This window comes from Piliocolobus tephrosceles, chromosome 14 (assembly GCF_002776525.5).
Source record: "Piliocolobus tephrosceles isolate RC106 chromosome 14, ASM277652v3, whole genome shotgun sequence".
Classification (NCBI taxonomy): domain Eukaryota; kingdom Metazoa; phylum Chordata; class Mammalia; order Primates; family Cercopithecidae; genus Piliocolobus; species Piliocolobus tephrosceles.
Window position 1 is genome coordinate 33,255,644 of NC_045447.1, and position 13,628 is coordinate 33,269,271.

The 13,628-nt window shown below is 34.5% G+C and overlaps 1 protein-coding gene and 1 pseudogene across 2 annotated transcripts in view; both read right to left on the minus strand.

Annotated features, from left to right (window-relative positions):
- TMEM38B (transmembrane protein 38B) overlaps positions 1-13,628 on the minus strand; it is a 285,502-nt gene that overhangs the window by 205,310 nt on the left and 66,564 nt on the right. The gene's annotated exons all lie outside the window — the stretch shown is intronic.
- LOC111536026 lies at positions 6,862-9,474 on the minus strand (annotated as a pseudogene).

Below are 13,628 nucleotides of genomic sequence, written 5' to 3' on the forward strand. Positions count from 1 at the left end.
AAAAGGATGAGTTTGCGTCCTTTGTAGGGACATGGATGCAGCTGGAAGCCATCATTCTTAGCAAACTATCACAAGAACAGAAAACCAAACACCGCATGTTCTCACTCATAGGTGGGAACTGAACAATGAGATCACTTGGACTCGGGAATGGGAACATCACAAACTGGGGCCTATCATGGGGAGGGGGAGGATTTGTATTGGGAGTTATTCCTGATATAAATGATGAATTGATGGGTGCTGACGAGTGATGGGTGCAGCACACCAACATGGCAGAAGTATACATATGTAACAAACCTGCACATGTACTCTAGAACTTAAAGTATAATTAAAAAAAAAAACAAACAGGATTTGGGTCTTATTCAATGTTTATTTAATCATTTATATCCCCCAAAGCACCTAAGAACAGTGCCCCTCATTCATGTATTCAACAATACATTACATCTTATTCAATGCATCAATGAATAAAATATATACATTACACCTTATTCAATGTATATATGATCATTTGGATCCCCAAAAGGGCCTCAGAACAGTGTCTGTCATTCATGTATTAAACAATACATTACCTGAAGACACTTCTCATCAGTATTCAGCACATCTACACTCCTTAAAACTATCTCCTCCTCCCTAAAACTCTCATCAACCACTCCTTTTCCATTTCCCATTCTAGATTTCCCTTCTCTAAATATTAGAGAACTTTAAGGCTCTGTCCTCACTCCTGTCTCATTCCATGCTTGTCTTCCTATAACTGCCTCCCTAAATTAGCTTATAAATTGCAATAAACAATGAACACAATTGCAATAAAAATAACATGGTTTTTTACAGAGCTAGACAAATTGCTATTAAAGTTCATATCAATAAACAAGAACAACTAAAAATACATTGAAAAAACACAAACATAGAAGAAATCCAGAAAACATGGAAAAAGAACATATGCAGGAGTGCCTGATTCTCCACAGCCTTATCAACAGACTGTGTAGCCAGACTTTTAAACTTTTAGTTTGCGGGAAGGTAGCTTGAGTCCAAGTTTGAGACCAGCCTGGGCAACCTAGTGAAACCAAAATTCTACAAAAAATACAAAAATTAGCCAGGCATGGTGGCACACACCTGTAGTCCCAATTACACTCAGGTGGCTGAGGTGGGAAGATCGCTTGGGCCTGGGAAGTCAAGGCTGCAGTGAGCTGTGATCATGCCACTCCACTCCAGCCTGAGTGACAGAGCAAGACCCTGTCTCAAAAGTAAAATAAAATAAAAATTTAAAATTTTGTGCCAGTTTCATGAATGATAAATGGTATCTCAAGTGTTATTTTAATTAATGTTTCTCAAGTATGAGTTCCACATTTTTTAATATGTTTGAGGAACATTTCCCGATCTTTTCTGTGTGAACTGTCTGTTGATAACTTTCTTTTAACTTTTCCATCAGGTTTTGGTCCTTTATCTCTTAATTTTTAAGAGGTTGTTATATATCAGGCATACCAGCCCTCTGATATATGTTGTAAGTATTTTATCACAGTTATTTGATAGCTATATTTTGACTTTGTCCACAGTGGCTTTTGCCATGCAACTTTAAAAAACAATTTATGGAGTCAAATTTATCAATCTTTTCTTTATACTGAAGGAAGAACCAAGTAAACCCCAAAGTAAACAGAAGGAAGGATATAATAAAGACCCAAAATTAATGAAATCTAAATCAGAAAAACCAATGAAACCAAAAGCTGGGTCTCTGAAACAAATCCATGAAATTGACAAACCTCTAGGTAGAGTGCTTTTAAAAGAGAGAAAAAGAAAACACAGATTACCAATATCAGGAATGAAAGGAGAGACATTACCACAAATTCCACAGACATTAAAGGGATAACAAAAAAACTATTATGAACAATTTCATGCCAACAATGAAAAACTTCAGTGAAATGGCAAATTGCTTAATAAATACAACTTAGTAAAACAGACACAAGTAAATCTGCATAGCCCTATATCTACGTAAGAAACTGTTATCAAAAACCTTCCTTTAAAGAAAATTCTAGGCCCAAATGACTTCATTAGTGAATCTATCAAACATTTACCAATAAATAATATCAAACCTACATAAACTCAGACAACAGAGAAATTCTTTTCCATTTATTTAAAAAGCCCAGTTTTATGTTAATACAAAAAAGAGAAAAAAATTACAGAGAAAACTACAAACCAATATCCACTAACACACAGGAAAAAAAATCCTTGAAAATATTTTAAAAAATGGATTCAGTAATATCCATGACTGATAACTGTATCATGACTAAATGGGGTTTATCACAGGAATGAAAGATTTATGTAACATTTTAATAATCAATCAATGTAATCCACTATATTAACAGAATATAGGAGAAAACCCCTATGATTATTTTAACTGATACAGAACAAAGCATTTGACAAAATCCCACACCCATTCATGATAAACTTTCAGCAAACTAGAAATAAAAGAGAACTTCCTCAACCTCATAAAGGACATCTATAAGACGCTTAATAGCTAACATTATATATAAGGTAAAAGGCTGAATGTTTTTCCACTAAGGTCACAAACAAAACAAAGATGTCTACTCTCACCATTTATCTTTCACATTGTACAGGACATTCTAGCCAATATAATAAGGCAAGGTAAAAAAAAAAAAAAACAGATTGAAAAGGAAAAAGTAAAACTATCTTTATCATAGACAAGACCATGTATATAGACAATGCTAAGGAATCTACACAGAAGTTACCAGAACCAACAGGCAAATTCAGCAAGATCACAGGATACAAGAACAATGTGTAAGAATTAACTACATATTTAAATACAAGCAACGTAAAATTCCAAATTGAAATTTGAAAAACTACTATTTCTAAAGGCATCCAAAAATATGAACTACTTCAGGATAAATTTAAATTTAACAAGATACATATAAAACAATGAAAATCACTAAATTGTACTCCAAAAATTTAAAGAAGGCCTAAATAAATGGAGAAACATACCATGTTCAGAGATCAACAGACTAAATCTTTTTAAGACCTGATTTCTTCTCAAATTAATCTATAGACACAATCTCAAAAACAATTCCAGAAGGTGTTTTTTCCATAGAAAGTGATAACTTAATCAGGAAACTTATTTAGAAATATAAAAGATGTAGACTATCCTAAGAAATATTGAAAAAAGAATAAAGTTGGAGAAACTGTACTACTTGATTTTAAGACTTACTATAAAGTTATGGTAATTAATACAGTTTAGTATTGGCTAGAAATAGACATATAAATCAACAGAACAGAATACACTCCAGAAATAGACCCACATAGGTCAAGCCAACTGATTTTCAACAAAGGTGGCAAGATCATTCAATGAGGGAAAGAACTGTCTTTTCAACAGTGTTGTAACAACTTCATATTCATACGGAAAAAAAAAACAAAAAACCTGACCCTTACCTCATAGGACTCGTAAAACTTATTTTGAAATGGTTCACAGACTCTAAAAGTAAAAAGGATGAGTTCATGTCCTTTGTAGGGACATGGATGAAGCTGGAAACCATCAATCGCAAGGACAGAAAACTAAACACCGTATGTTTTCACTCATAGGTGGGAATTGAACAATGAGAACAATTGGACACAGGGTGGGGAACATCACACACCAGGGCCTGTTGTGGGGTGGGGGGAGGGGGGAGGGATAACATTAGGAAATATACCTAATGTAAATGATGAGTTAATGGGTGCAGCACAACAACATGGCACACATATATATATATATATTTTAAAAACCTGTACCCTAGAATTTAAAGTATAATTTTAAAAAAACACACACAGAAAAAAAAAGCAAAAATTATAAAACTTTTAGAAGAAACAGGTGAAAACTCTTCAAAACCTTGAGGAATAAAATAATTTCTTAAATAGGACACAAACAGAAGGACCATGAAAGGAAAATTTAGTCAAGTAAACTTCATCAAAATTTAAAACTTCAGCTCTTCTAAAGACTAAGAAATAAAAAGGAACAGCATAAACCGGGAGAAAATTATTTGGAATACATATATCTCACCAAGGATTGACATCCTGAATATACAGAGAACTGTTACAACTCAATAATAATACAATTTTTAATGGACAAAATATTTAAACAGACACTATTCAAAAGATGATATATGAATGGCCAGTAAACACATGAAAAGACGCTCAAGTCTCTAGCCACCAGAGAAATGCAAAATAAAACTACAATGCGGTATCACCTCATACCTATAAAATGCTAAAATTAAAATGACTGATAATACCAAATAATTAACAAGGATCTAGGACAATCAGAAGTCTCATACATTGCTGGTGGGAATGTAAAATGATACAACCATTTTGAAAAATAGTGTGGCAGTTTCTTAAAAAGATAAACATATGCTTTTCAGATGACCTAGCAATTCTACTCCTAGTTATTAAGTGAAATGAAAATACATGTCTGGCCAGGCACAGTGGCTCACGCCTGTAATTCCAGCACTTTGGAAGGCCGAGGCAGGCGGATCATGAGGTCAGGAGATTGAGACGATCCTGGCTAACATGGTGAAACTCCTTCTCTACTAAAAATACAAATAATTACCCAGGCGTGGTGGCACACACCTATATTCCCAGCTACTCGAGAGGCTGAGGCAGGAGAATCACTTGAACCCGGGAGGCGGAGGTTGCAGTGAGCCAAGATCATACCACTGCACTCCAGCCTGGGCAACAGAGCAAGACTCTGTCTCAAAAAAAAATAAAAAAGAAGACAAAGAAAATACATGTCTATATATAGACATATACGTACACATATTCATAGCAGCTTTATTTATAACAACCTTATTCAAATAATCAAAAGCTGGAGATACACCAAAACCCATCAACAGATAACTGGAAAAACAAATTGTGGTACCTAATACTACTTAGGAATATGTAATTATATGGGTAAATCTCAAAAACAAAATGAGTACATACTATATGACTCTATATGAAACTACAGAAAAGACAACTCTAATCTGTAGTGATATAAAGTGGATAAATGGTACACTGGGGCTATGGATAGTGGCTGGGATTTACTAGAGCAAGGTACAAGGGAATGCTCCGAAATGATAGAAATGTTTCATACACTGACTGTGGTAGTGGTTACACAGCTATACAAATTTGTCAAAACTCATCAAAATGTACTCCTAGACGGAATGTACTTGATTATCCATGAATATAGTTTATTATGCATCAATTATACTTCTAAAAAGCTGACTTTTAAAAATTTTTAAAGGAGCTCATTTCTAATAATTTCATAAATATTAAATGCTACTTTGCTAAAGTATTTTTTTAAATTGTTACAAAACCCCAAATAATTTTAATCTCAATTTGCAACATAACCCACATTTTACATATCTATAAACAAAGAAAGTTTTAGCGTACTAATGCCTTAGAAAGAATTCAATTTGGTCCAATAATTTTATAGCCAGAGTTTCTAGGATAAAGTCATATTTATAATTCTCTGTCCAGATTTTTAATAAAAATCAGTAATGTTAAATGGAACACTATCATTTTATAGAGAAACAGTATGAAATTATATTGAGAAATTAGAATAGTCATTAAACATTAAGATTTTATTACAACCCAGGCATTATATATTTCTTTACACTTAAGGAATAGATATCAAACAATCTTGGAATAAAAAATGGAAGGCAACTTGCTTCAAGTTTGCACCAAGTCAATCAAGCAGAAACCTGAAGAACCTTGTTTTAAGATGAGAGGCATTTATACTTGGCAGGCATTTTCTTCCAATGAAAAAATAAAGTCAATGTGCCACTATCTTGACACTTATAAACATGTTTAAAAAAAGCATTGAGGACATTGATTCTCACAGGTGGCTGAATATTGGAATCACCTAGATTAAAAAAAATACTAATTCCTATACAACAGCCCTAAAATTCAGATTTAATTAGTGTAAGTTAGGCCCTAGGCATATAGGCTATTTTAAAACTCCTCGGGTGAGTCCAATGTGCACCAATTTGAAAACCACTAGCTTAGAGACCTATTCCATCATCATAGAAGTCAGTCTTGAGCTGAATGATTATATATGCCCTGATTTCAGTGGGTAGTGTTGTTATTTTAAGCATCTGATAAGTGTATCTCCCTTGATTAAAAATAAATACCTTATAGAAGAGATTATATATTTTATTTATCATTGTCTCCACATATCTGGAACAATGAAAGGCACATAGCAGTTGCTAAATAAGTATCTTTTGAATGAATATATGATTGCCTTATATTTCTTTTATATCCCCATCTTCTAATAGTCTACGCAAATTAGAATTCAAAATATATATATATATATAGAACAAATGAATGAAGCAGTTGGGGATAACAGTTAAGGCAAAACCAAATCTGATAAAATATATACATATTTTAAAAACACACACATATATATAAGTAGATCAAAAGTGGAAAAAGACTATACAAAAGAGTGCAACATTTGGCAGCTGAGAATTATTTCATTGAGTTTTCAAATATTCTTCACATTCTTATACTTAGAAACAAAGAAGTAACCCGAAATAACTAATTCATTAGCTAGTATCTCAGAACTTGCACACATGCAGATAAATTTTCTTTTAAAAACAGAATTACAGTTTAATCTTGATGAACACAGCTCAGGTTTCAAAATTCAAGTAAATAAAATTTTAGTACACATCATGATAGCCTTACTGGATAGCTGTGTTAAAAACAAAAAGTATTTGGTATCACCTATTGTTATGTGCTCTCAGTTGAGATCTAGTTAGTTTCCTAGGAGTCTCACATTGATAAACAACTATTTTGGTACTTCCTTACATAATGCGTTTATTTAGAAATACCTTATTAATAACAGACTTCCTTTTGATTAGCTACATTCTCAGATATGGTTTCATTTATAAAAGTTCCACAACTATTACATGATTTTTAATTCAGTTAGTATCTTAGACTATGGAACTTTGGTTTTCTTAAAATCAGCATTGGTTGCTTGATTGTAGGTTCATCACCAAAAAGTGCTGTTTCACTCTCCGTGGTTGGAAATCTTTTCTGATATATCAAGGGATATTCATTCTGTAACTGTTTTAGCTTTTTTATTTTCTCCTCTAGAGGTAAACTCTTGTTTTTAATATTTTCTAAAAGTTCTGCAATTGCAGCTTGAGAGGTAGAAACATTTTGCTCATCAAAGCCCCGAGCACTAATCTGCTTACAGTATGAATAAGTTGGCAAAGAAACAAACAATCCATCTCCAGGACTTTCAATATGTCCCTTTCTTAAGTAGACAAGATGTTTTTCTGCTGCAGTCTTTAAGAGGGTACTTGAAGAATTTCCTGATGATGATCTGTTAAGAAAGAAACTAATCTTCCAGCAAGAAGCTCATCAAGATCCACTTCTTCAGCACAGCATAGCACACACCAAGAAAAGGTATGTATCCTCAGTGATCTCGTGCCCAATGCATCATGAAGTTTGGGCATATCAACATTTTGACTCATTTGGGAAATCATATGCATTTTAACAAACAACATAACTGTACAGCATCGATGGCAACCCTCTCTAATTGAGGTTGCAGGAAACTCTTGTGTGCCAGTAAACACAGAAGAAGCTGGAAGTAAAGAATTTTCTGAAAATTCTATTGAACTTTTGCAGAGTCTTTTATTGACTGTGGCACTAGACTCTCTGAGTTCACTTTCCATAGCTGTTTGCACACTTGTGCTGCCTTGTCCAACATTTGGTTTCATGATAATTTCAGCCACTGGTGTATTGATATAACTATTCCTTCTTGTACTACTTCTGAGACCTACAAAGCCATTTTGACTTGCATTTCCCATTACACAAGTTCTCTTGGTCTTGAGCAAAGTAGTGGTTCTCTTAAAACCAGCACAGAATGGCTTTTGAGTATTTTTCTCTGAATGAAGATTCAACAGGAATTCCTCTTTGGGCTTAGACTCTAAAAACAGTTTATTATTTTGTCCTTCTATGTTTGGAAAAGATAGATGAAACACACTGGATGCCTCTTTACTTGAATTCCCTGACACATCTACAATACCTTCCAAAGAACAACAGCTTGGTTTGCTGTTAGAGGATAGATCATGCATACCACTTAACCCTATTAAATTATGACAACTTCCTCCCATTATGTCATTAGCACTCACTCTTCTGTTTCTTAAATTAACTAGCTGCATTTTCTTAGCACATCTTTCTTGAAATCCTGGATTGCTTATCTGTAGTCTCTCAGAATAATCTGATTCTTCTTTTTTCTCTATCAAGTAGACTGAGAAGAAGGTACTCAGTTGATCTGAAGGAATTCAAATTGTTTAAGTGAAGGAATTTTTAAGACTGTGGATCATCTTGGATTCTATGTATCCCACTGGATCTATCTGAAACTATGACATAGCCACAAATAACCAAAATGTTCACAGATAATTTGTAATATTCAAAAGTAAGTAGAGGTTCAGGGAGATCTAGAAAATAATCTGTGATTGTTCTGAATACAACTTGTTCAAATCCAACATAAGTTGAATTATTCATATCATCAGTTCTTGGCCAATCTGCCAGGCCTCCTGACAGATAATACCCAGTGAGAGAGGTCATCTGATTTGTTTTGTAGTATGACTACCCCATGTTTACTTGTATTGGCCATGTTGTACATTATATATTGGGGAATTACTTGTTTTGGATTTATGACTTCTTCTAGGGATGGCACACCTAAAACGGTTTGCAGGTAGATCAGAACAACATATCTTGAAATTTCTTCAACATCTTCCTGGCTTAGTTCTCTATTACCAACTGCATTTTCTTGATCTTCATTGATTATTTCATGCTTTATTTTCTCGGCATTTTCCTGAGATAAATGTATTCCATGCTTTTTAGGAGTTCTACGAGATCAGTTTCATCATTTAAAAATACTATCTTTATCTTTGGAAAAGTTCTCTATGTTGTTTTTTCACAATTCTGGATGCCTTCGTGGTAGAGTTTTAAGTGGCGAAATAGCAGGAAATCTGAAGAGCTGGTTATTATCATCAACATTTTCTGATCCCCACCTGCCTTTGATATCTTCAATTACATGATTCTTAAGAAATATCCTCAACAGTTGGATAGTCTGTTGCCTTGTAACTTTGTAACTTTAGGACTACAATTGCTATTATTTCTTAATAGGTCATAAAGTCAATCCACTGCTTCTCCTGCTGTGAAACAATTGCCATATTTTTTTAAGTGTTGCCTATGTTTTCTTAGAGGCATTCATGCTCAAAAAGATGTGGTAATTTCATTCCATAAGTAGCAGAATCCATTTAAGATTGCCATACCAGGAAGATCTGAATTCTAGCTCTGCCACTTGCTGTAGATGTGACTTTAGAAGGCATCTAACGTCTGTGAGCCTCAGTGTCCACACTGGTAAAGTAGGACTCATAACACATGCCTGCCTGAAGGATATTCCAGCTTGGTGGCCCGATAAGGCCCAAGAGGCACACCCAGACTCTCCATAGGTCTGTCAGCACCTGGTGGTGTCCATGGCGGCGAAGGCAACACTCAGGCCCAGCGGCCTGGGCAGTGACGAGTCTCAGCACAACCATCGGCCCCGCCGTCAATTTGAATAGCAACTGCTAAAGCATTTTTTTAAAGGGATCCTGATAAAGTTGGGCCCTGTACCATACCTTGGGAAACACTGCTGTTGGTTATACCTAAAAACAGAATTAACAGGTCACAAGGTATGTGAATTTTCACCCTCGTCAGATATTGCCAAAATGCTCTTCCAAGTTTTATTCCTGTTTATACTCCCTCCAAATCCCTTTAAAATAGTTTATACTCTTCATCTTCACTTTTTTATTCACCTCAGTTGATTACAATCATTTTCCTATCCCTTACCAGTCCACTGAAATTGCTTTTACTAAGGGTCACCAAATATCTCTTAATTTCAAAACTCAACAGCCTCTTTTCAGTTTCAGTCATTCTTTACCATTCCTTCTGCTTTATTTCACAACAGCTCTATTTCACAATAATCCTTATAGAGTCAATTTTTATTTTTAAATATTTTTAAAACATTGATGTAGATGTGGTGAAAAGGGAACACGTTTACACTGCTGGTGGGAACATAAACTAGTACAACCACTATGGAAAACAGTATGGAGATTCTTCAAAGAACTAAAAGTAGAACTACCATTTGATCCAGTAATCCCACAACTGGGTATCTCCACAGAGGAAAAGAAGTCATTATATGAAAAAGACACTTGCAAACTCATGTTTATAGCAGCACAATTAGCAACTGCAAAAATATGAAACCAGCCTAAATGCCCATCAACCAAAAAGTGGATAAAGAAAATATGGTATGTATACACCATGGAATACTAATCAGCCATAAAAAGGAACGAAATAATGGCATTTGCAGCAACCTGGATGGAGCTGAAGACCATTATTCTAAGTGAAGTAACTCAGAAATGAAAAACCAAATATCGTGTGTTCTCACTTATAAGTGGGAGCTAAGCTGTGAGGATGCAAAGGCATAAGAATGATACAATGAACTTTGAGGACCTGAGGGGAAAGGTGGGACAGAGATGAAGGACAAAAGACTACACATTGGGTATAGTATACACTGCTTAAGTGTACCAAAATCTCAGAAATTACCACTAAAGAACTTATCTATGTAACCAAAAAAACACCTGTTCTCCAAAAACTATTGAAATAAAATTTAAAAGATAAAAAAAAGATTAAGATTATGAAATATATTATCAGTTTCAGTAAACTCTAAATGGGATTTGGGCAAATGAATTAGTAAAAAATGAAAATTCCATTTACAAACTGGTGGACATACTTTCTAATTAGGAAAAATGTTGAGAAATATTATAAAAGAAGTTCAACATTGTATGTTTCCCAATTTTTAAATATCTTTATTATTATTACATTGCAGTATGGTGTTTAAGTCTGGGTGTTAAAATATAGAACTTTACATCCAACAAAAATTGTAAGAAAAATTATCATTTTTGTTCCACAAATTGGGTCACAAACAAAAGCTGATCCTGTAACTCAAGAAAAGGTAAGATACCAGCACTATTTATTTATTCTTACCAAACCCACAATATACATTCATTTTCTTTAAAGATTAAAGTTAGAAACTCAAAAATAATACAGCTCCCACCCATTCAGCAAACTAGGAGTAGAAAGGAATTAACCTCCTACTCTGCTAAAAGGCATCTAGGAAAAACCCATAACCAACATTATGCTTAATGGTGAAATACCAAATGCTTTCTCTCTAAGATCAAGAAAAAGACAAGAATGTTCATTCTCTCCATTTCTATCAACACTACACTGGAGGTTCTAGCCAGGATAACCGGGCAAGAAAATTAAAGATATGCAGATTGAAAAGTAAAGAGTAAAATTATCTCTATTTGCAGATGACATGATCCTGCATATAGAAAATCCTAAGGAATCTTTCTTCTATTTTATTATTTATTTATTTTATTATTATTATTATTATTTTTTGAGATGGAGTATGGCTCTGTTGCCCAGGCTGGAGTGCATGGTGCAATCTTGGCTCACTGAAACCTCCGTTTTTCTATTTTGAGTAGAGACAGGATTTCATCATGTTGGCCAGACTGGTCTCGAACTCCTGACCTCAAGTGATCTGCCAACCTTGGCTTCTCAAAGGGCTAGGATTACAGGAATGACCCATCATGCCCAGCCAGGAATCTACCTTTTAAAACATTTATTAGAAGTAATAAATGAGTTCAGCAAGGTTGCAGGATAAAAAAATCAATATACAAATATCAATTGTATTTCTATATATTTGTAATAATCTGGAAGTTATATTTTTAAACAATTGTATTTAGTATAAAATCAAAAAATAATAAAATACTTAGGAATAAATTTAACAAAAAAAGTGTAGGACGTGTATATTGAAAACAAAGACGGCCAAACTAAATCAAAAGAACTCCTGTGTTGATGAATTGGAAACCTTACTGTTAAGATGGCAATTATTCTCAAATCAATTTACAGATTTAAAGCAATCCCTATCAAAATAAGAGCTGGCTTCTTTGCAGAAATTGTGAAGTTGATCCCAAAGTTCATATGGCAATGCTAGTGACCCAGAATAGTCAAACAATTCTCAAAAAGAATAACAAATTCAGAGGAGTCACACTTTTTTTTATTATTTATTTTTCTTTATTCTTCAACTTTCATTTAAGATTGGAGTACATGTACAGGATGTGCAGGTTTGTTACACAGGTAAATGTGTGCCATGGTGGACTGCTGCACAGATCATTCCATAACATAGGTATTAAGCCCAGCATTCATTAGCTATTCTTCCTGATGCTCTCCCTCCCTACACCTCCCCCTGACAGGCCCCAGTGTGTGTTAGGGAGGAGTCTCTCCTTTTCAATATTTTGGACTAGATTCTGTAGAATGGTACCAGCAATTCTTTGTACCTCTGGTAGAATTCAGCTGTGAATCCATCTGGTCCTGGGCTTTTTTTGGTTGGTAGGCTATTTATTACTGCCTCAATTAAATAACTCATTACTGGTCTATTTGGGGATTCAACTTCATCCTGGTTCAGTCTTGCAAGGGTGTATGTGTCCAGGAACTTATCCATTTCTTCTAGATTTTCTAGTCTATTTGCACAGAGGTGTTTCTATTATTCTCTGTTTATAGTATATTGTTCTTTATACAGACGGTTGTTTGTATTTCTGTGGGGTCAGTGGTGATATCCCCCTTATCATTTCTGATTGTGTTTGATTCTTCTCTGCTTTTCTTTATTAGTCTAGCTAGCAGTCTATTTATAAATGTTTTCCAAAAACCAGCTCATGGATTTGTTGATTTTTTTTTTGAAGGGTTTTTCATGTCTCTACCTCCTTCAGTTCAGCTCTGATCTTGATTATTTCTTGTCTTCTGCTAGCTTTGGGGTTTCCTTTTGGTTATCTAGTTCTTTCAGTTGAGGTGATAGGTTGTTAACTTGAGATCTTTCTAGGATTTTATGAGGGCATTTAGTGCTGTAAATTTCCCTCTTAACACTGTCTTAGCTGCATCTCAGAGATTCTGGTATGCTGTCTCTTTGTTCTCATTAGTTTCAGAGAACTTCTTGATTTCTGCCTTAATTTCATTATTTACCCAAGAGTCATTCAGGAGCAGGTTGTTCAACGTCCAAGTAGTTGTCTGGTTTCGAGTGCATTTATTAATCTTCAGTTCTAATTTGATTGTGCTGTGGTATAAGAGATTGTTATTATTTCACTTCTTTTACATTTGCTGAGGAGTGTTTTACTTCCAATTATGTGGTCAATTTTATATTTTTTTCTTTATTTTTATTTTTATTTTTTTATTATACTTTAAGTTCTAGGGTATATGAGCATAGCATGCAGGTTTCTTACATATGTATACTTCTGCCATGTTGGTGTGCTGCACCCCTCAACTCGTCAGCACCCATCAATTCATCATTTATATCAGGTATAACTCCCAATACAATCCCTCCCTCCCCCCTCCGCATGACAGGCCCTGGTGTGTGATGTTCCCCTTCCCAAGTGATCTCATTGTTCAGCTCCCACCTATGAGTCAGAACATGTGGTGTTTGGTTTTCTCTTCTTGTGATAGTTTGCTAAGAATGATGGTTTCCAGCTGCATCCATGTCCCTACAAAGGACGCAAACTCATCCTTTT